A 12,632-nucleotide genomic window follows, 5' to 3' on the forward strand; every position below is an offset into this window, starting at 1 on the left:
TTTCTCATGCTGTGTATACAAAAACCTGAGTTATTATGCACATCTGGTAACATCTGTAATTTGCTGGAAGTGACCGAGTGTTTCGCTACAACAAAAGATGACACCAACCAATATTCAAAAGGCCATTTGCTAGATAACACACCATAATAAAACACACACAGACAAAAGCATTGAAACACCGATAATGGTCGAATTCAATCCTGATAACTTCCAATTAGGTTTAAAGATAGATTTGTCCTTTTATTCATGAATGAATCAATGTGTCGAACGCCTGATGAGTTTAAACCACAAGATGCACATAAAAGGCTTCACAGGGAATGGACTGAATCATCGGTTACATAAAAAGGTCTCTTTATATTTGCAGGAAAGACAAAAGCTAAGGAGCAGCGAGGAATAAGAGTTTCATTTAATTGGGAAAATGAAGAATACATGCAAGATGTCAGAAAATGAATGAACAACGTACAGAAAGCTACAGTTTTATCAAGTGCCAAGGTGTGCATCTCTTTTGTCTGATGTCCAGTGTTCTTTACCTTTTCAGTTCCATCGTAATTTGTTTGAAAACCGCATGGTGACTTGGTGAAGGACCACTGCAAACCTTATCTTCCATATTTGTTTGTTACAATTGTACATATTATCATCCAACAAAATTCTTGTTGCAATCTGGGCAGAGTTTCTAGAAACACCCCATACATCACTGCATTATAGTTCACATAAATATTAAAACCAACACCTGACATTTTTCCCCCATATACCTCTAGACCTCTGGCACCCCAGAATAAAGTGTTCAATAGTTTCTTCTTCATCACAATTATCAAAAGGGCACCCTTTCATTTTAAAGGGACTATTTGTAAGATTCAGAAATGCTGCTTAACAGCGACACCTGTCGCCTTGAAATCAACGAAAGTCAGCGTCGGGCTCGCGCTTGCTCGCTCTACATAGACATGAACAAGCATCGCTCAAAACAGTGAGGAGACAGACGTCAGCTAAAACCACAATATCACTCTATATTTCAGCTGCTTGGCAGTAATGTTAGCTGACCAGACGAAGGTCTCTCCATGAATCACTGCTGATCCTAGTGTTGGCTTTTCCTGCTCAGCGCAGGCTTCAGCAGCAGGGCTCCTCAACGAGTTACGTTATCGCCTCCAGAACGCAGCCGGCAGCCGAAGACACCGGCACCTGGTCGGTAACGAGACGATAACGTAACTCGTTGAGGAGCCCCGTCACTTCACAAGACACGGGAAACCTCTGTTGGTCTGGAGGAGCTGCAGCAGTTATTTCTGCACAAACATCCACTGTACATTCACTAGATATTCTCAGAGCTAAACTAACTCTTCTGCAGTGTGGAGTGAGCGCGCATTCACGTCTAGAGGTGGAGCGAGACAGCGAGGACGCGCGCGCTGTCTGAGTGAACGCGCGTGTGTGCCGACCCGCTACATTTATACGTTTAGGTTTTATGAAACCTGCAAGCAAAAAACTCCCCATAGATATCTTTTTTTCTAGAAAAAAAGTTTAACCTCAAATACACTGTTAAGTAATATTATTTTCTTCATAATTGAGTCAACTGTACATTTGTCCAAAGAGGCTACAATATGAAGCTTGGAAGGATTTAGTCGCATATAACTGAAACATGAAAAAATATGCCACACTGTTACTGGCAGATAAAGACGAATGGATTAAGTAGTTCCCAGAAGGTATGCTTTAACCTTTTGAATATCCTGTGACATACAAACATTTTGTGAATAATTAAGTTGAGTCAGAAAGAGAGAGGCTTGTATTTATTCAAGCCCATTGCCAAATAGCTTGTTCTAAATGCAAACACGTCTTCATCGAGCATGTTGAATAAATGAGGAGAGTCATGTTGTAAAATCACTTTAAGTCCTAATTTACGCTTACAAGCGATCTGAGCGGTGGCAGGTGTTTCAGTTGTAGTTGGTAGTTGAGAGGTCTGTGTTGTGCAGATGGCTGTGCATTCTGTTTACACCTCCCCTCGAGGACTGTGCCACAGCCAGATCTGCACCCCCCGCCCACACCCCAGTCTGAATGCTAATATATTAAGTGTACCACAGCCTCCTTCACACACACATACACACACACACCAATGCAGATGGTCCTCTGAAGAAAAAAACTCAAGTGAAGTCGAAAAAAAAACACGTTTATTTGTACAAATATCTCCACGCCCTTTGACAATCGCCAGTTGGTTTGTAATTTCACCTTTTTAAAGGTTGGATTAATGATACTGTACACTTCCACATGGTATGTAAATATCATGCCATCAGCAGTTACATTTTAAGGCTGCCACTAACAGCTACTGTCATCTGTGATTCATCTATGGATCTTTGCATTTTGCCATGGAATTTTAATTAGTATTATGTCATACAATGATCAGATCTGTGACAGCATATTATTATATTGTGAGATGAAAACAAGTTGCATGCAGTTAAATAAGTCTCATGGTAATATATAAAAAGTTTTCAAATGTTGTTAAAGGAACAGTGTGTAACATTTTGGGGATCTATTTGCAGAAATGGAATATAATATTCATATGTTTTCATTAGTGTATAATCACCTGAAACTAAGAATCGTTGTATTTTTCGTTGGCTTAGAATGAGCCCTTCATAGCTACACAGGGAGCGAGTCCTCTTCACGGAGTCGACCATGTTACTCCGCCATGTTTCTACGGTAGCCCAGAATGGACAAACCAAACACTGGCTCTAGATACGGCATTTCACCTTTTTAAGTTCTCAAACACGCTTGTGAAACTGTGGTAACCTGAGCCGCAGGCAGAGTGCAAAGCCGTGGTACCACCAGCCGCCGTCTCACTTCCGTTGCTCCTAAAGTAGTGTTATTATGGTAAGGATGGCCTCTGAGCGAGGCGGACGGCGTTACCACGGTTTCACTCAGCAGCTCACCTAACCCAGGGCTCCAGAGTGCGATCATTTTGGTAATATAAGCGACCAAGCATCTGTCGAGTGCACCATACGACTGACATTTAGCAGGTCTGTCTCTTTGTGTATGTGTGTGTATGTATGTATGTATGTATGTGTGTATGTGTGTATCCCTGTAGTCCTCCTCGAACAACATCACACTCTTAAAACATAACGGTAATAAAAAAAAAAAATCAAGAAACTATTGATTGTTTTTTCATCAAGAAGAAATTCGGAGGAGTGAGCGGAGGGATACTCAGTTGGTTGCAATCTGCAACCACACCACTAGATATCGCCAAATCGTACACACTGTACCTTTAAAAACAGTGAAAATCTACAAATGACTAGAACTACAATAAGGCATAGATATATAAAAAGGCAACAGATGTGTGCACATCTTAACTCAGTGACTAAAAGTCAGAACATTTATCATTCCTATGTATGATTAATTTCTTCATAAGATTAGGGTCAAATATCATGCTGTGTGCAACATTAGCAGTCTGGTACTTTATCATCAATTTGTTGCTTTAATAATATTAAGCTCTCATGCACCAAGTTTTAATCTATCTAAGAAGCAGGAGCAGCACTGCGGTGGTTAGTATTGTGTTATTCACTCCATTAATTTCCCTCCGATCCCAAGGCAACTTATAGATAAATTGTGCTCGCAATCATGCGTCTTCATTTTCAGCGCAGCAACGGGCATATTTTTTTTTTATGTGTCACACTATGCAACATTTATTATAACAGAAAAGTACAAACAAACTCATCACATCTCTGAAGTTTGGAAGGAGCCCAGCAGGTGTCACGGGGGGGAAATGTTTTTAATCTGTGAGACAATTAGTCAGTGCGAAGACTGCTGTGTCAGGAGGATAAATGAGGTGACAGATTGTAAGTAAGTTTGTAACATTCACTCAAAAAACTGGCATGTAATAGTCTAGGAAGGGCGGAGGTATGACGGTGTAGCTGAAATTTTCCATTCTCTGACGGATGCTCTGCACATAATGTGATGTTTGGACTCAGTGGAGCTGGAAATCTAAAATGACAGGTAAAATAAAAACGGAGGCACCGTATGAAGGAAGAGGCATTGTTTATCTGCGATGAGTGTTGATCCTGAGATTATAACTCCTGGCGGGTGGAGAGGGAGAGGGGGGTGCAGCCAGACGCCGCACGGTGAGTCACAGACGGCCAGGCAAGGTGGTGGTCGGTGCCACTGACAGCTCATTCAGGCGAAGCCCACCTGAGAAATCTGAGCTGACGCCTGCCTCCCTCCATGAACTACATTATCTATCATCTCCTGGCCGCCTCTGAAAAGACGAGTGGAAACCAATTCTGGTTTCATGAGATTAGAAAGCCGCACACAAAGACCAGGAGCTCCACTACTAAACTTGTAATCTCACCTGTACTTCTCAAGTGTGGCCCAGTGTTCTCTTGAGAAAAACAATAATCACCTATGGAATGAAAACAGACTCATAATGTACAGTATATAACTAAATGTGGATTACCGTCCACATATTCAAAAAACATCATGTTCTTATGTCACTGCTGTGTCAATATCACACAAATTATTATTTAGGGCTGTCAAAGTTAACGCAATAATAACTCATTAAAGCAAATTTGTTTTAACGCCACTAATTACTTTAACGCATCAATGTAACTTGCGGTTTTTAGGGTGTAGCGGGCTCAGTGTTAAACCTAGAGTGAAGATACTGGCATCATATAAAACTTGAAAAACTAATGAATCGCAAGATTTTGGCGAGGAAAAACTGGCATGGCAATAATAAATATATACATACATTTGCATAAAGCAATAATATTTGCCCTCTCCCATGTTGATAAGAGTATTAAATACTTGACAAACCTCCCTCTAAGGTATGAGGTTTGAACAGATAAAAGAAAATTGTGATTAGTTTGCGATTAAATATTTTAATCAATTGACAGCCCTAATTATTTAAATATATATATATATATATATATATATATATATATATATATATATACACACACAATACAGCATATTTGTATTTGTATTTATATTACATTATAAATGCTGTTCCTTTAAAAGAGACAAACCAATTAAAAAACGGAAACATCAAAGCACAACTTGCAGAGATTGAAATGTTAAATCATACTCTTTGATCATTTTTGAAATATAATTATTGCAATTTTAATGATAAATTCCACTTGGGTGTGGTATTTCTTTCAGGGCCAGATTGACAGCCACTAAAGAGACTCAGTAATCCTTGAAAGGGAATATGAGTCGGACAATGTCACACAGTTGTGAGTAAGAAATTCATAAAAGTCTCTGGCACGAAAAGTGGATGAAAACAATTTCAAGGCCCTTTAAATCTCTACCAAGAAGAAGGAGAAGAAAATCTGTTTGTGAGCTAACATGTACTCCATACTGTCACTAACCCTGAAGACATGCTGCAATAACCCACACACATCTAAAAGGTTGTGAGCTGGCTGCCAAGCTCAGACATGCCACTCATCTGGCAGTCTGAAAATAGCATTCAAAGGCTTCATTTACATTTTAATTAGTATATTCCACTGGAAATAAAACATATAACCAAAAGGAAAATTAAATCAACAAAGCGAGAAGTGAATCAAAATGAAAAGAAAAAGACACCCAAAATAGAAATACGAAGTCCACAAGGCACCGAACCGTCAACAAACATGAATTTCAAGTCATGTCTTGTGTGTCTTACTCATAAAGTACATGTTTGATCTTTACTGCTTTGAGAGTGAATGTGATGAAAGAGATGTACTGCCTGCTATTGTTACAGAAAGAAAAGGGGGGAATTAAAGGGAGTTTTGGATTGAACCTGCAAGACTTAAGAAGTCTTGTGGCGCGATCTGCAGCAAACACAATCAATCACAATTACCAGCCTTGAAAGGAGCAGGAATTTCTTTTTTTCGTAAACAAGAAAAAGAAGTGAGTGGAGGTGGCTGTGCATGCCAGGTCGCAACAAGCCTCGAGGCTCGGAGGGGTACAGACACGCCAGGAACTGACCAGCTGTCAGCTATTAGACACAAACAGATGATAACAGCGGCCGTGTTGACGTGCTGCAAAATCCAACTCTCCAAGTGTTCCTGCTCAATAAATTAGGAAACGTGCTCACTACGTCGGAGCTGCAGCTGGAACTCCATGTTGATGTGCTGTACAGACATAACTGCATTATAATGTCTGTAGTTGCCATATCTGGAAAATACTAATGGTACTATCCTAAACATTTCTACTTCCTCCAACACCGTCATCAACTTCTTCTCAACTTTACCCTCAAATTCAAAGTCATTCACAATCCAATTTTAGATGAAGCAGTACAACCACACAGATTAATGTGTAATTAATTCGGATTTTACATGCGGATTTGTCAAATGTCACGGGCTCATCTATTGTGGGAAATGTGAAATTAGTTAGTATTTATATTCTCCATTAAGACACCCCGATTTGCAGCAAATCCAAACTGATTCGTCATCATTATTCAGACGCTTTGACTCAGTTGAGAGCAGAGACTGTTTAGTCCTCACCTGCAATTTCACATCCGTACCCGCTAGAAAGATAAACAGATGAACCTGTAGTTCATGGAAGTTTAGGGAGGCGTTCTAATTATGTCAAACTCATAGACGGGAACCTTTTAATTTAAACTCCGTTTCCTTCAGTAATAACCCCTGCTCAAGTTCCCCAGCACATCGCATCTGCATACAGGGATGTGCAAAATAACAGCCACAAAAAATGACTGTAATAACAAAGTCAAAAGAAGTAGCAACTATCAGTTTGTACCAGTTTAAACTGTGGGACAGTCATTATCTACCTTATTACACAGTTTTGTTGAATACTTAATTCTGATTGGTCAATCACGGCGTCCTACGGTCTGTTATTTCTTTATAACAGACCGTTGCTATGGACGCAGTCCTGATTTCGGACTCTGGGGACCTTTTTGTGTCAAATTATTGTTTTCTTTAGTAAGTAGCCGCGTAATAAACATGATAATGTACAGCTAGCGGGTCACTTTTGTGAAATGAACCCCTTCGCGTCAGGGTGCCGCATCGCCCTGTCGGCGTTTATTTCACAACAATGACCAGCTTGCTGTACATTATCCCTTACGTAATGTATATACTAATATATTTTTAAGTCACTTTTTGGCATCTAAGCCAGGTCAACAATGGACTTTCACCCTTAAGTCAGCACAAAATGATTATACATGCAAACAAACAACAAAATTCCTAACATGGCAGAAAAAACTTTTCTAATGATAAAGAACATCCGTTATGAGTCAGCAAACAATGACAAAATACAGAAGGGCACTCTGAGATCGCAGACCTCCGCCAAGGCCAGTTCAATCCAAAATGAAATGGGCTCCTTGGCCCATCATTCCACCAAATTTCATGACAACCGAGCCAGTATTTTTTCCATAACCCTGCAGACAAACAGACAAACAAACCAAACCAAAAACATAACCTCCTTGGCGGAGGTAATAATAACAGGTATCTCAAAGTTAACCTCAACATTTTTTTTTTTTCAAACAGTAAATTTTAGTGTCAGAATGTCAGACTGTCAAGGCAAAATATCTATATACATATTTTATTGAGATCAAGGAAGAGGTGTGTTAGGACGGTGTTTCAGGGGCAGGTTGCAAAAGCAGATAATATGTGGAACAAATTAATTTAACATAAGGCACATTTCTGCCTCTCTTAGTGCTCGCTTTCTCAATAAAGTAGCATCTGGAAAAAAAACAACAACAGCGGACAGATCAACATCCTCCAGACCCAGCCGGTCACCACAACAGCGTCTCCTACAGGAGCTGGAGTTAGCCTCAGCTGGCTTTATCACAGCAGCCAGACCCATGAGATGTAAATAAACAGCAATGTGTAAAGAGTACACACACAGAGCAGACTGTACACGCTGGATGAGGTTCAGACTGATAAGAGTCACAATGAAAGAGTAGCTCATTAAATGTGTTGATTATTTTTTATTCTCAACACATTTTCCGGTCAACAACTTCTAAAAGTTAGACTTTTCTGAATCAATACGCAAAATACACTCAGTTGCCAGTTTATTAGGTACTCCTAGTTAAACCCATAGTCTGTATATAAAGATGGACGACGCGTCTCCACTTCCTCCCACTACTAAAGTGAAACCAAAATATCCTGGATACAAGATCTGCCGTCTTGAGATTTTAATGTAATTTGGAGCCAGTGTCTGTGCAGTAGTGATAGGGGAGCTGGAGCCGCGGTATCGAGGTCCCGCCCACACACCTGCCTGAGCCAATCAAGAGCCGAGCACGGCCGCAGCTTGTTAGTGATTAGAGAATCACAGCTGTCAATCATGACGTCTCACCCCCTTATTATAGCATCAAATAACTCATTAAAACCAAACTCATCAGAAAAATGACCACTTAAACATAAGAGTGATAAGAACTACCTAAAATGATTGAAACCTTCTTTGGGGAAAATGTATTTGACGTATACTCAGGGGTGGGCGATATGACCAAAATGTATATCACGATATTGCTTTTGTTTTTTGCGGTGACAGTATTACAGGGATACTCCACTCAAAACATGATACTACCTCTTTTCTTTCTACTGGGAATGTAAGGGGACAAATCTTAAGAAGGAAAAAATACTTTTTTTAAAAAACAGATGTGTTTATTGGCTCCAAATTGAAAAGGAGTTCTAGGCCTACATGTGTTTTGGGAGGAGTAGCCTGCCCCATGATGTAAATGTAATGTCATTCATTCAGAGTTAATAATAACAGTCATGCCGTTGTTTCCAGTTGTGACATTTTTTTTTCACATATTTAGCCTACTGTTGTTTTATTATTTCTAAGTTCTTTCACCTCTTTTCACCACAGCCAAACCGGGAATTACATCACATTTAATTGAATTTACATCTTTGAAGAAACAGAAAGCCGACATCACCTTTTACATCTTAATCGACATGAAGAAAGAGCTTGAAAATATCCTGCGTATAGATTCACGTTGTTGGACCAGTACTGTACAGAAGACATAGGACTGTGAGCAGCAGCACGGCTCGACAGCGGGCGGCTCATCTAGAGTTTAGCCGTGTTGAGCCCCCAAAGGGTCGAGTGTCAATACAATAGATTGGACAGATAAAATATGTACAAAATGACTCCCTCGACACATGAAGTGGATGGAAAGAGCGCTGACTTAACAGGCCCTTGAGACAGACATGAACATAATAGCAAAAGAAGGACAATCACTACATCTATGGCAGCATGTAACAGACATTATGAAACGCCTATCCAGGACGGTAAAAAGAAACAACACCAAGACAGAGATAAGAATCCATCAAATCAAAATCCAACAAGTCTTATTCCTCTTAATGAATCTGAAAATGAGAAAGCCACTAAAGAACCTTTGCTCTGTGCTAATAACACATTGCAGCAATATCTTTTCAGAGTACCTGTTAATGTGTTTCTCTCACAGCAGAATCATTACAAAAATGGCAAAAGCGTCCGTGGTATCCATTGAATATTTCGCAGCATGCCTCAGGCTGCTAATTGTTTATCAATTTACCCCGGCAGGAACTTTAATCAATGCTTTCAATTCAGGGCCGGAGCCAGAGAGGTGCTCGGTCATGCCTCAATAATTAGGAGGCAAATATAGAGCTGAGCTTCAAGCTCTCTCCTGCATTAAATCACCTCGATCAGTTAAAAGTAACACGGAACTGAACAACCCGAGCATCATTCAACGCCGGTATGTATCGGCACGCTTGTTTCAGTCTGGGAGAATACTGATAAACCATAATAGTACCTGAAGGGTCATTAATAATGAGCCTTTTCTTCCCTTATCTTCAACAGCCCGAACATCCCAAGAATGTAAATGCAGTTCTAGTTAAATATTAAGATGGCACAGCATCATTTCTTATCTCTCTTTAGATTACCCATATTGTATTGAACACAAATCAAGTCAATGGGTCATTGACTGTTCCTTGTGGCACGATATCTTCTAATAAATTACTGCTCCTTCATCTGTTTGATTTCCCCTGTGACCTTTTCGCCTGCACGGTGCATGGTTCATGTCAGAATGAGAGAAACTACCTACTGCTGTCTCTAACAGTTAAGATGTACTCATTTTCCAGCTCTCACTTAATTACTTTTTTGGCCAAAGAATAATGTGGAATCACTCGGCGTTTAGTGGGCTCAAGGGGACTTTAAAGACGAAGGGAAGTAACAGGCATCTATTGATAATACAGTCCTCAAGTACCTCCAGTCCCCTGAACTGCTATTTAGGACGTTTTATTGGCTGACCAGAAATATGGGTTTGATGCAAATGACCCCTTTTTTCCACATCTCCTTTAAGCGTGGAGTCACAGCAGCGTTGAGCTTATTATCGTCAATCGTACTCTGATCTCAAAGAGAAGTGCCTGCTAATCAACATATTCTATCGCTTGAATGAACTTAACTGAAGGATCTGCAGGTCAGGGATGAAACAGATTGTCAAAAGACTTACTGTAACACACTTCAAAAGAAGCTGACTCTCTTTTGTCTGCTGATTTACATAAAGGCTTCACTTCTCTGCGCTACATAACCCACTCGTCCTCCTCACCTGAGGTGACTGAGAGGCGTCTTGGAGGCACTGAAAACTAACTTAACCTGCAAATTCTGAAACTTCAGCATCCCTACTGCAGTCGATGAGTTGTGTGAAGGACCTTTTCACTCTCGATGCTATACCGAGGAGTTTACAGTGACAGCTAGATGAGACTTCCAGCTTGAATCATTTGACGTTTAGTCATTAGATGACATGAAAAGGTCGCTGCAGAAGCCTTCGTGATCTGAAACGTTGTGGATCGATGAAACAGAAATGCTCACATACATTATTATAAGAATCTGGTGATATGATACGTATCATGATACAGGGGTTACGATTCAATATATTGCGATATACTGCGATACTATGAGCAAGGTGATATATTGTGATTCTTTTTTTTTAATCTAGGCCTAATTTTATGAAAACTGTCAGTATAAAGAGCACAACAATATGCATACATTCTGGGTTAAAAAACTTTTTTGCAATCAGAACATTGGGATCTGCATTTGCATGTATCACAGTCCATAACATCCAACATCAAAGCACTACTTTGAGAGAGCACATACACTGAAATGGTGCATCTCTTTGCAAATAAAATAGTAGAGTTATAGTAAGTATTGACTGAGTTAATATTTACATGTAAACTATTAATTGAATACAGAGTTTTGAGAATTGACACAGTACCACAAAACCAAATTTTGCAATACTAATATTTACACAGTTGAGCTGAACAATGTTTTTTCAATCTAATTTTAGGAAAACTGTCAAAGTATAAAGAACACACCAACACATGCATAAAATCTGAGTAAAAAAATGGATTTTTATGCAATCAAAACGGTCAGATCTGCATTTATTCCTGTAATATCATTGCACTACTTTGAGAGAGCACATACACTGAGATGGCGCATATCTTTGCAAATGAAATAGAGTATTGACTGAGTTCATCTTTGCATGTAAACTATTAATTCAAATTAGATAGTTGTTTTTTTTCAGAGTTGATACAGTATCACAAAACACAATATCAATATTTTCTTACACCCCATCGTTCATTTGAACAATGTTTAGCTCATCTTACACATGTGAGTCATTCTCACACTGCAAAACTGAAAATGTGTGACAGCATATGGTTATGAAATTAACCGATACCAAACACTTTTAAATACAGTACGTGATACATATGCAGATTACTTGTGAATCTAGAGAAGCCAAAGAGTCCAGGAGTTGAAGTACAGTACAGAAGATGATACCTGACATGTTTAGTCCAGATGATAGGCCTACTGAAGGCCAACAACCAGCTATAGCAAGACAACAGTGTGAAGGGCAGCAGGCCTCTAATGGCAGACCTGTGACCTGTGGAATCAGTGGTTGGCAACACATCCACCTCCATGCAGCTTTAAAGAACCAGGAGCAGCATCCCAACAGTATGACACCATATTGACCAACGCCCCACACATTTTCCTTGCAGTCTCTTGCCAGTTTTTTGTTTTTTTCTACCAACCACTTGCAGATTGTCACAAGAGCACCACTTAGTTGACAAAAGGCCCAAGAATAGAGTTGACAAAAACAAAATGCTTAGAAGTTTGTTGTGCCATTAAAACTCATCAAACATCTCACTCACTCACACACAACAAATGCCAAATGCAACTTAGCATGCCAGTCCTTATAAAGAGAAACTATCTCCTTACTGTCAAAACAATTTAACCCAGCTTGCATTTGCATGATAACAGCATCAACAACAGAACCAATACAGCAGTTAGAAGGATGGAAACGCACCTTACCTGTACAGCAGATTGGACCAGCAGCACATTTGGGATGATTTCCATCAAAGGGCTGAAGTGTTGAAAGAACAAGGACATGGCCTCGACATAATCACCCACCGTTTGCTGAAGAGATGTTTTGGAAAAACCCAAATCCACGTGGAGAGAGCAAACTGCAACAACCACAACCTTACTTTTATACTTTTATCTTACTAATTAGACAATCATTAGTTTAAAAACAACCTGATCCGGTGGTGGGAGGGGCGATTTTCACGGTGCGTAATTTGAGCTGCTGTGCGTCTTTGCGCTCAAGTGCTGCCTCTGATTGGCTGCGAGGTCAATTAATGATGAGTTTGGAAACGTGGACTTGCAATACATCTTCTGTCCACTAGAGGTGTAAA

The 12,632-nt window shown here is 39.8% G+C and overlaps 1 long non-coding RNA gene across 2 annotated transcripts in view; it reads right to left on the bottom strand.

Annotated features, from left to right (window-relative positions):
- LOC119502536 overlaps positions 1–12,420 on the bottom strand; it is a 135,238-nt gene extending 122,818 nt beyond the window's left edge. Inside the window, exon 1 of one of the 2 annotated variants that reach the window (XR_005210091.1) lies at positions 12,352–12,420. This is a non-coding gene — a long non-coding RNA (uncharacterized LOC119502536). Of the gene's footprint in view, positions 1–12,252 lie in introns of both variants that reach the window. The other variant, XR_005210092.1, reaches the window with a different exon arrangement.
- Positions 12,421–12,632: the final 212 nt, after the last annotated feature.

Source organism: Sebastes umbrosus, chromosome 14 (genome assembly GCF_015220745.1).
Source record: "Sebastes umbrosus isolate fSebUmb1 chromosome 14, fSebUmb1.pri, whole genome shotgun sequence".
Classification (NCBI taxonomy): domain Eukaryota; kingdom Metazoa; phylum Chordata; class Actinopteri; order Perciformes; family Sebastidae; genus Sebastes; species Sebastes umbrosus.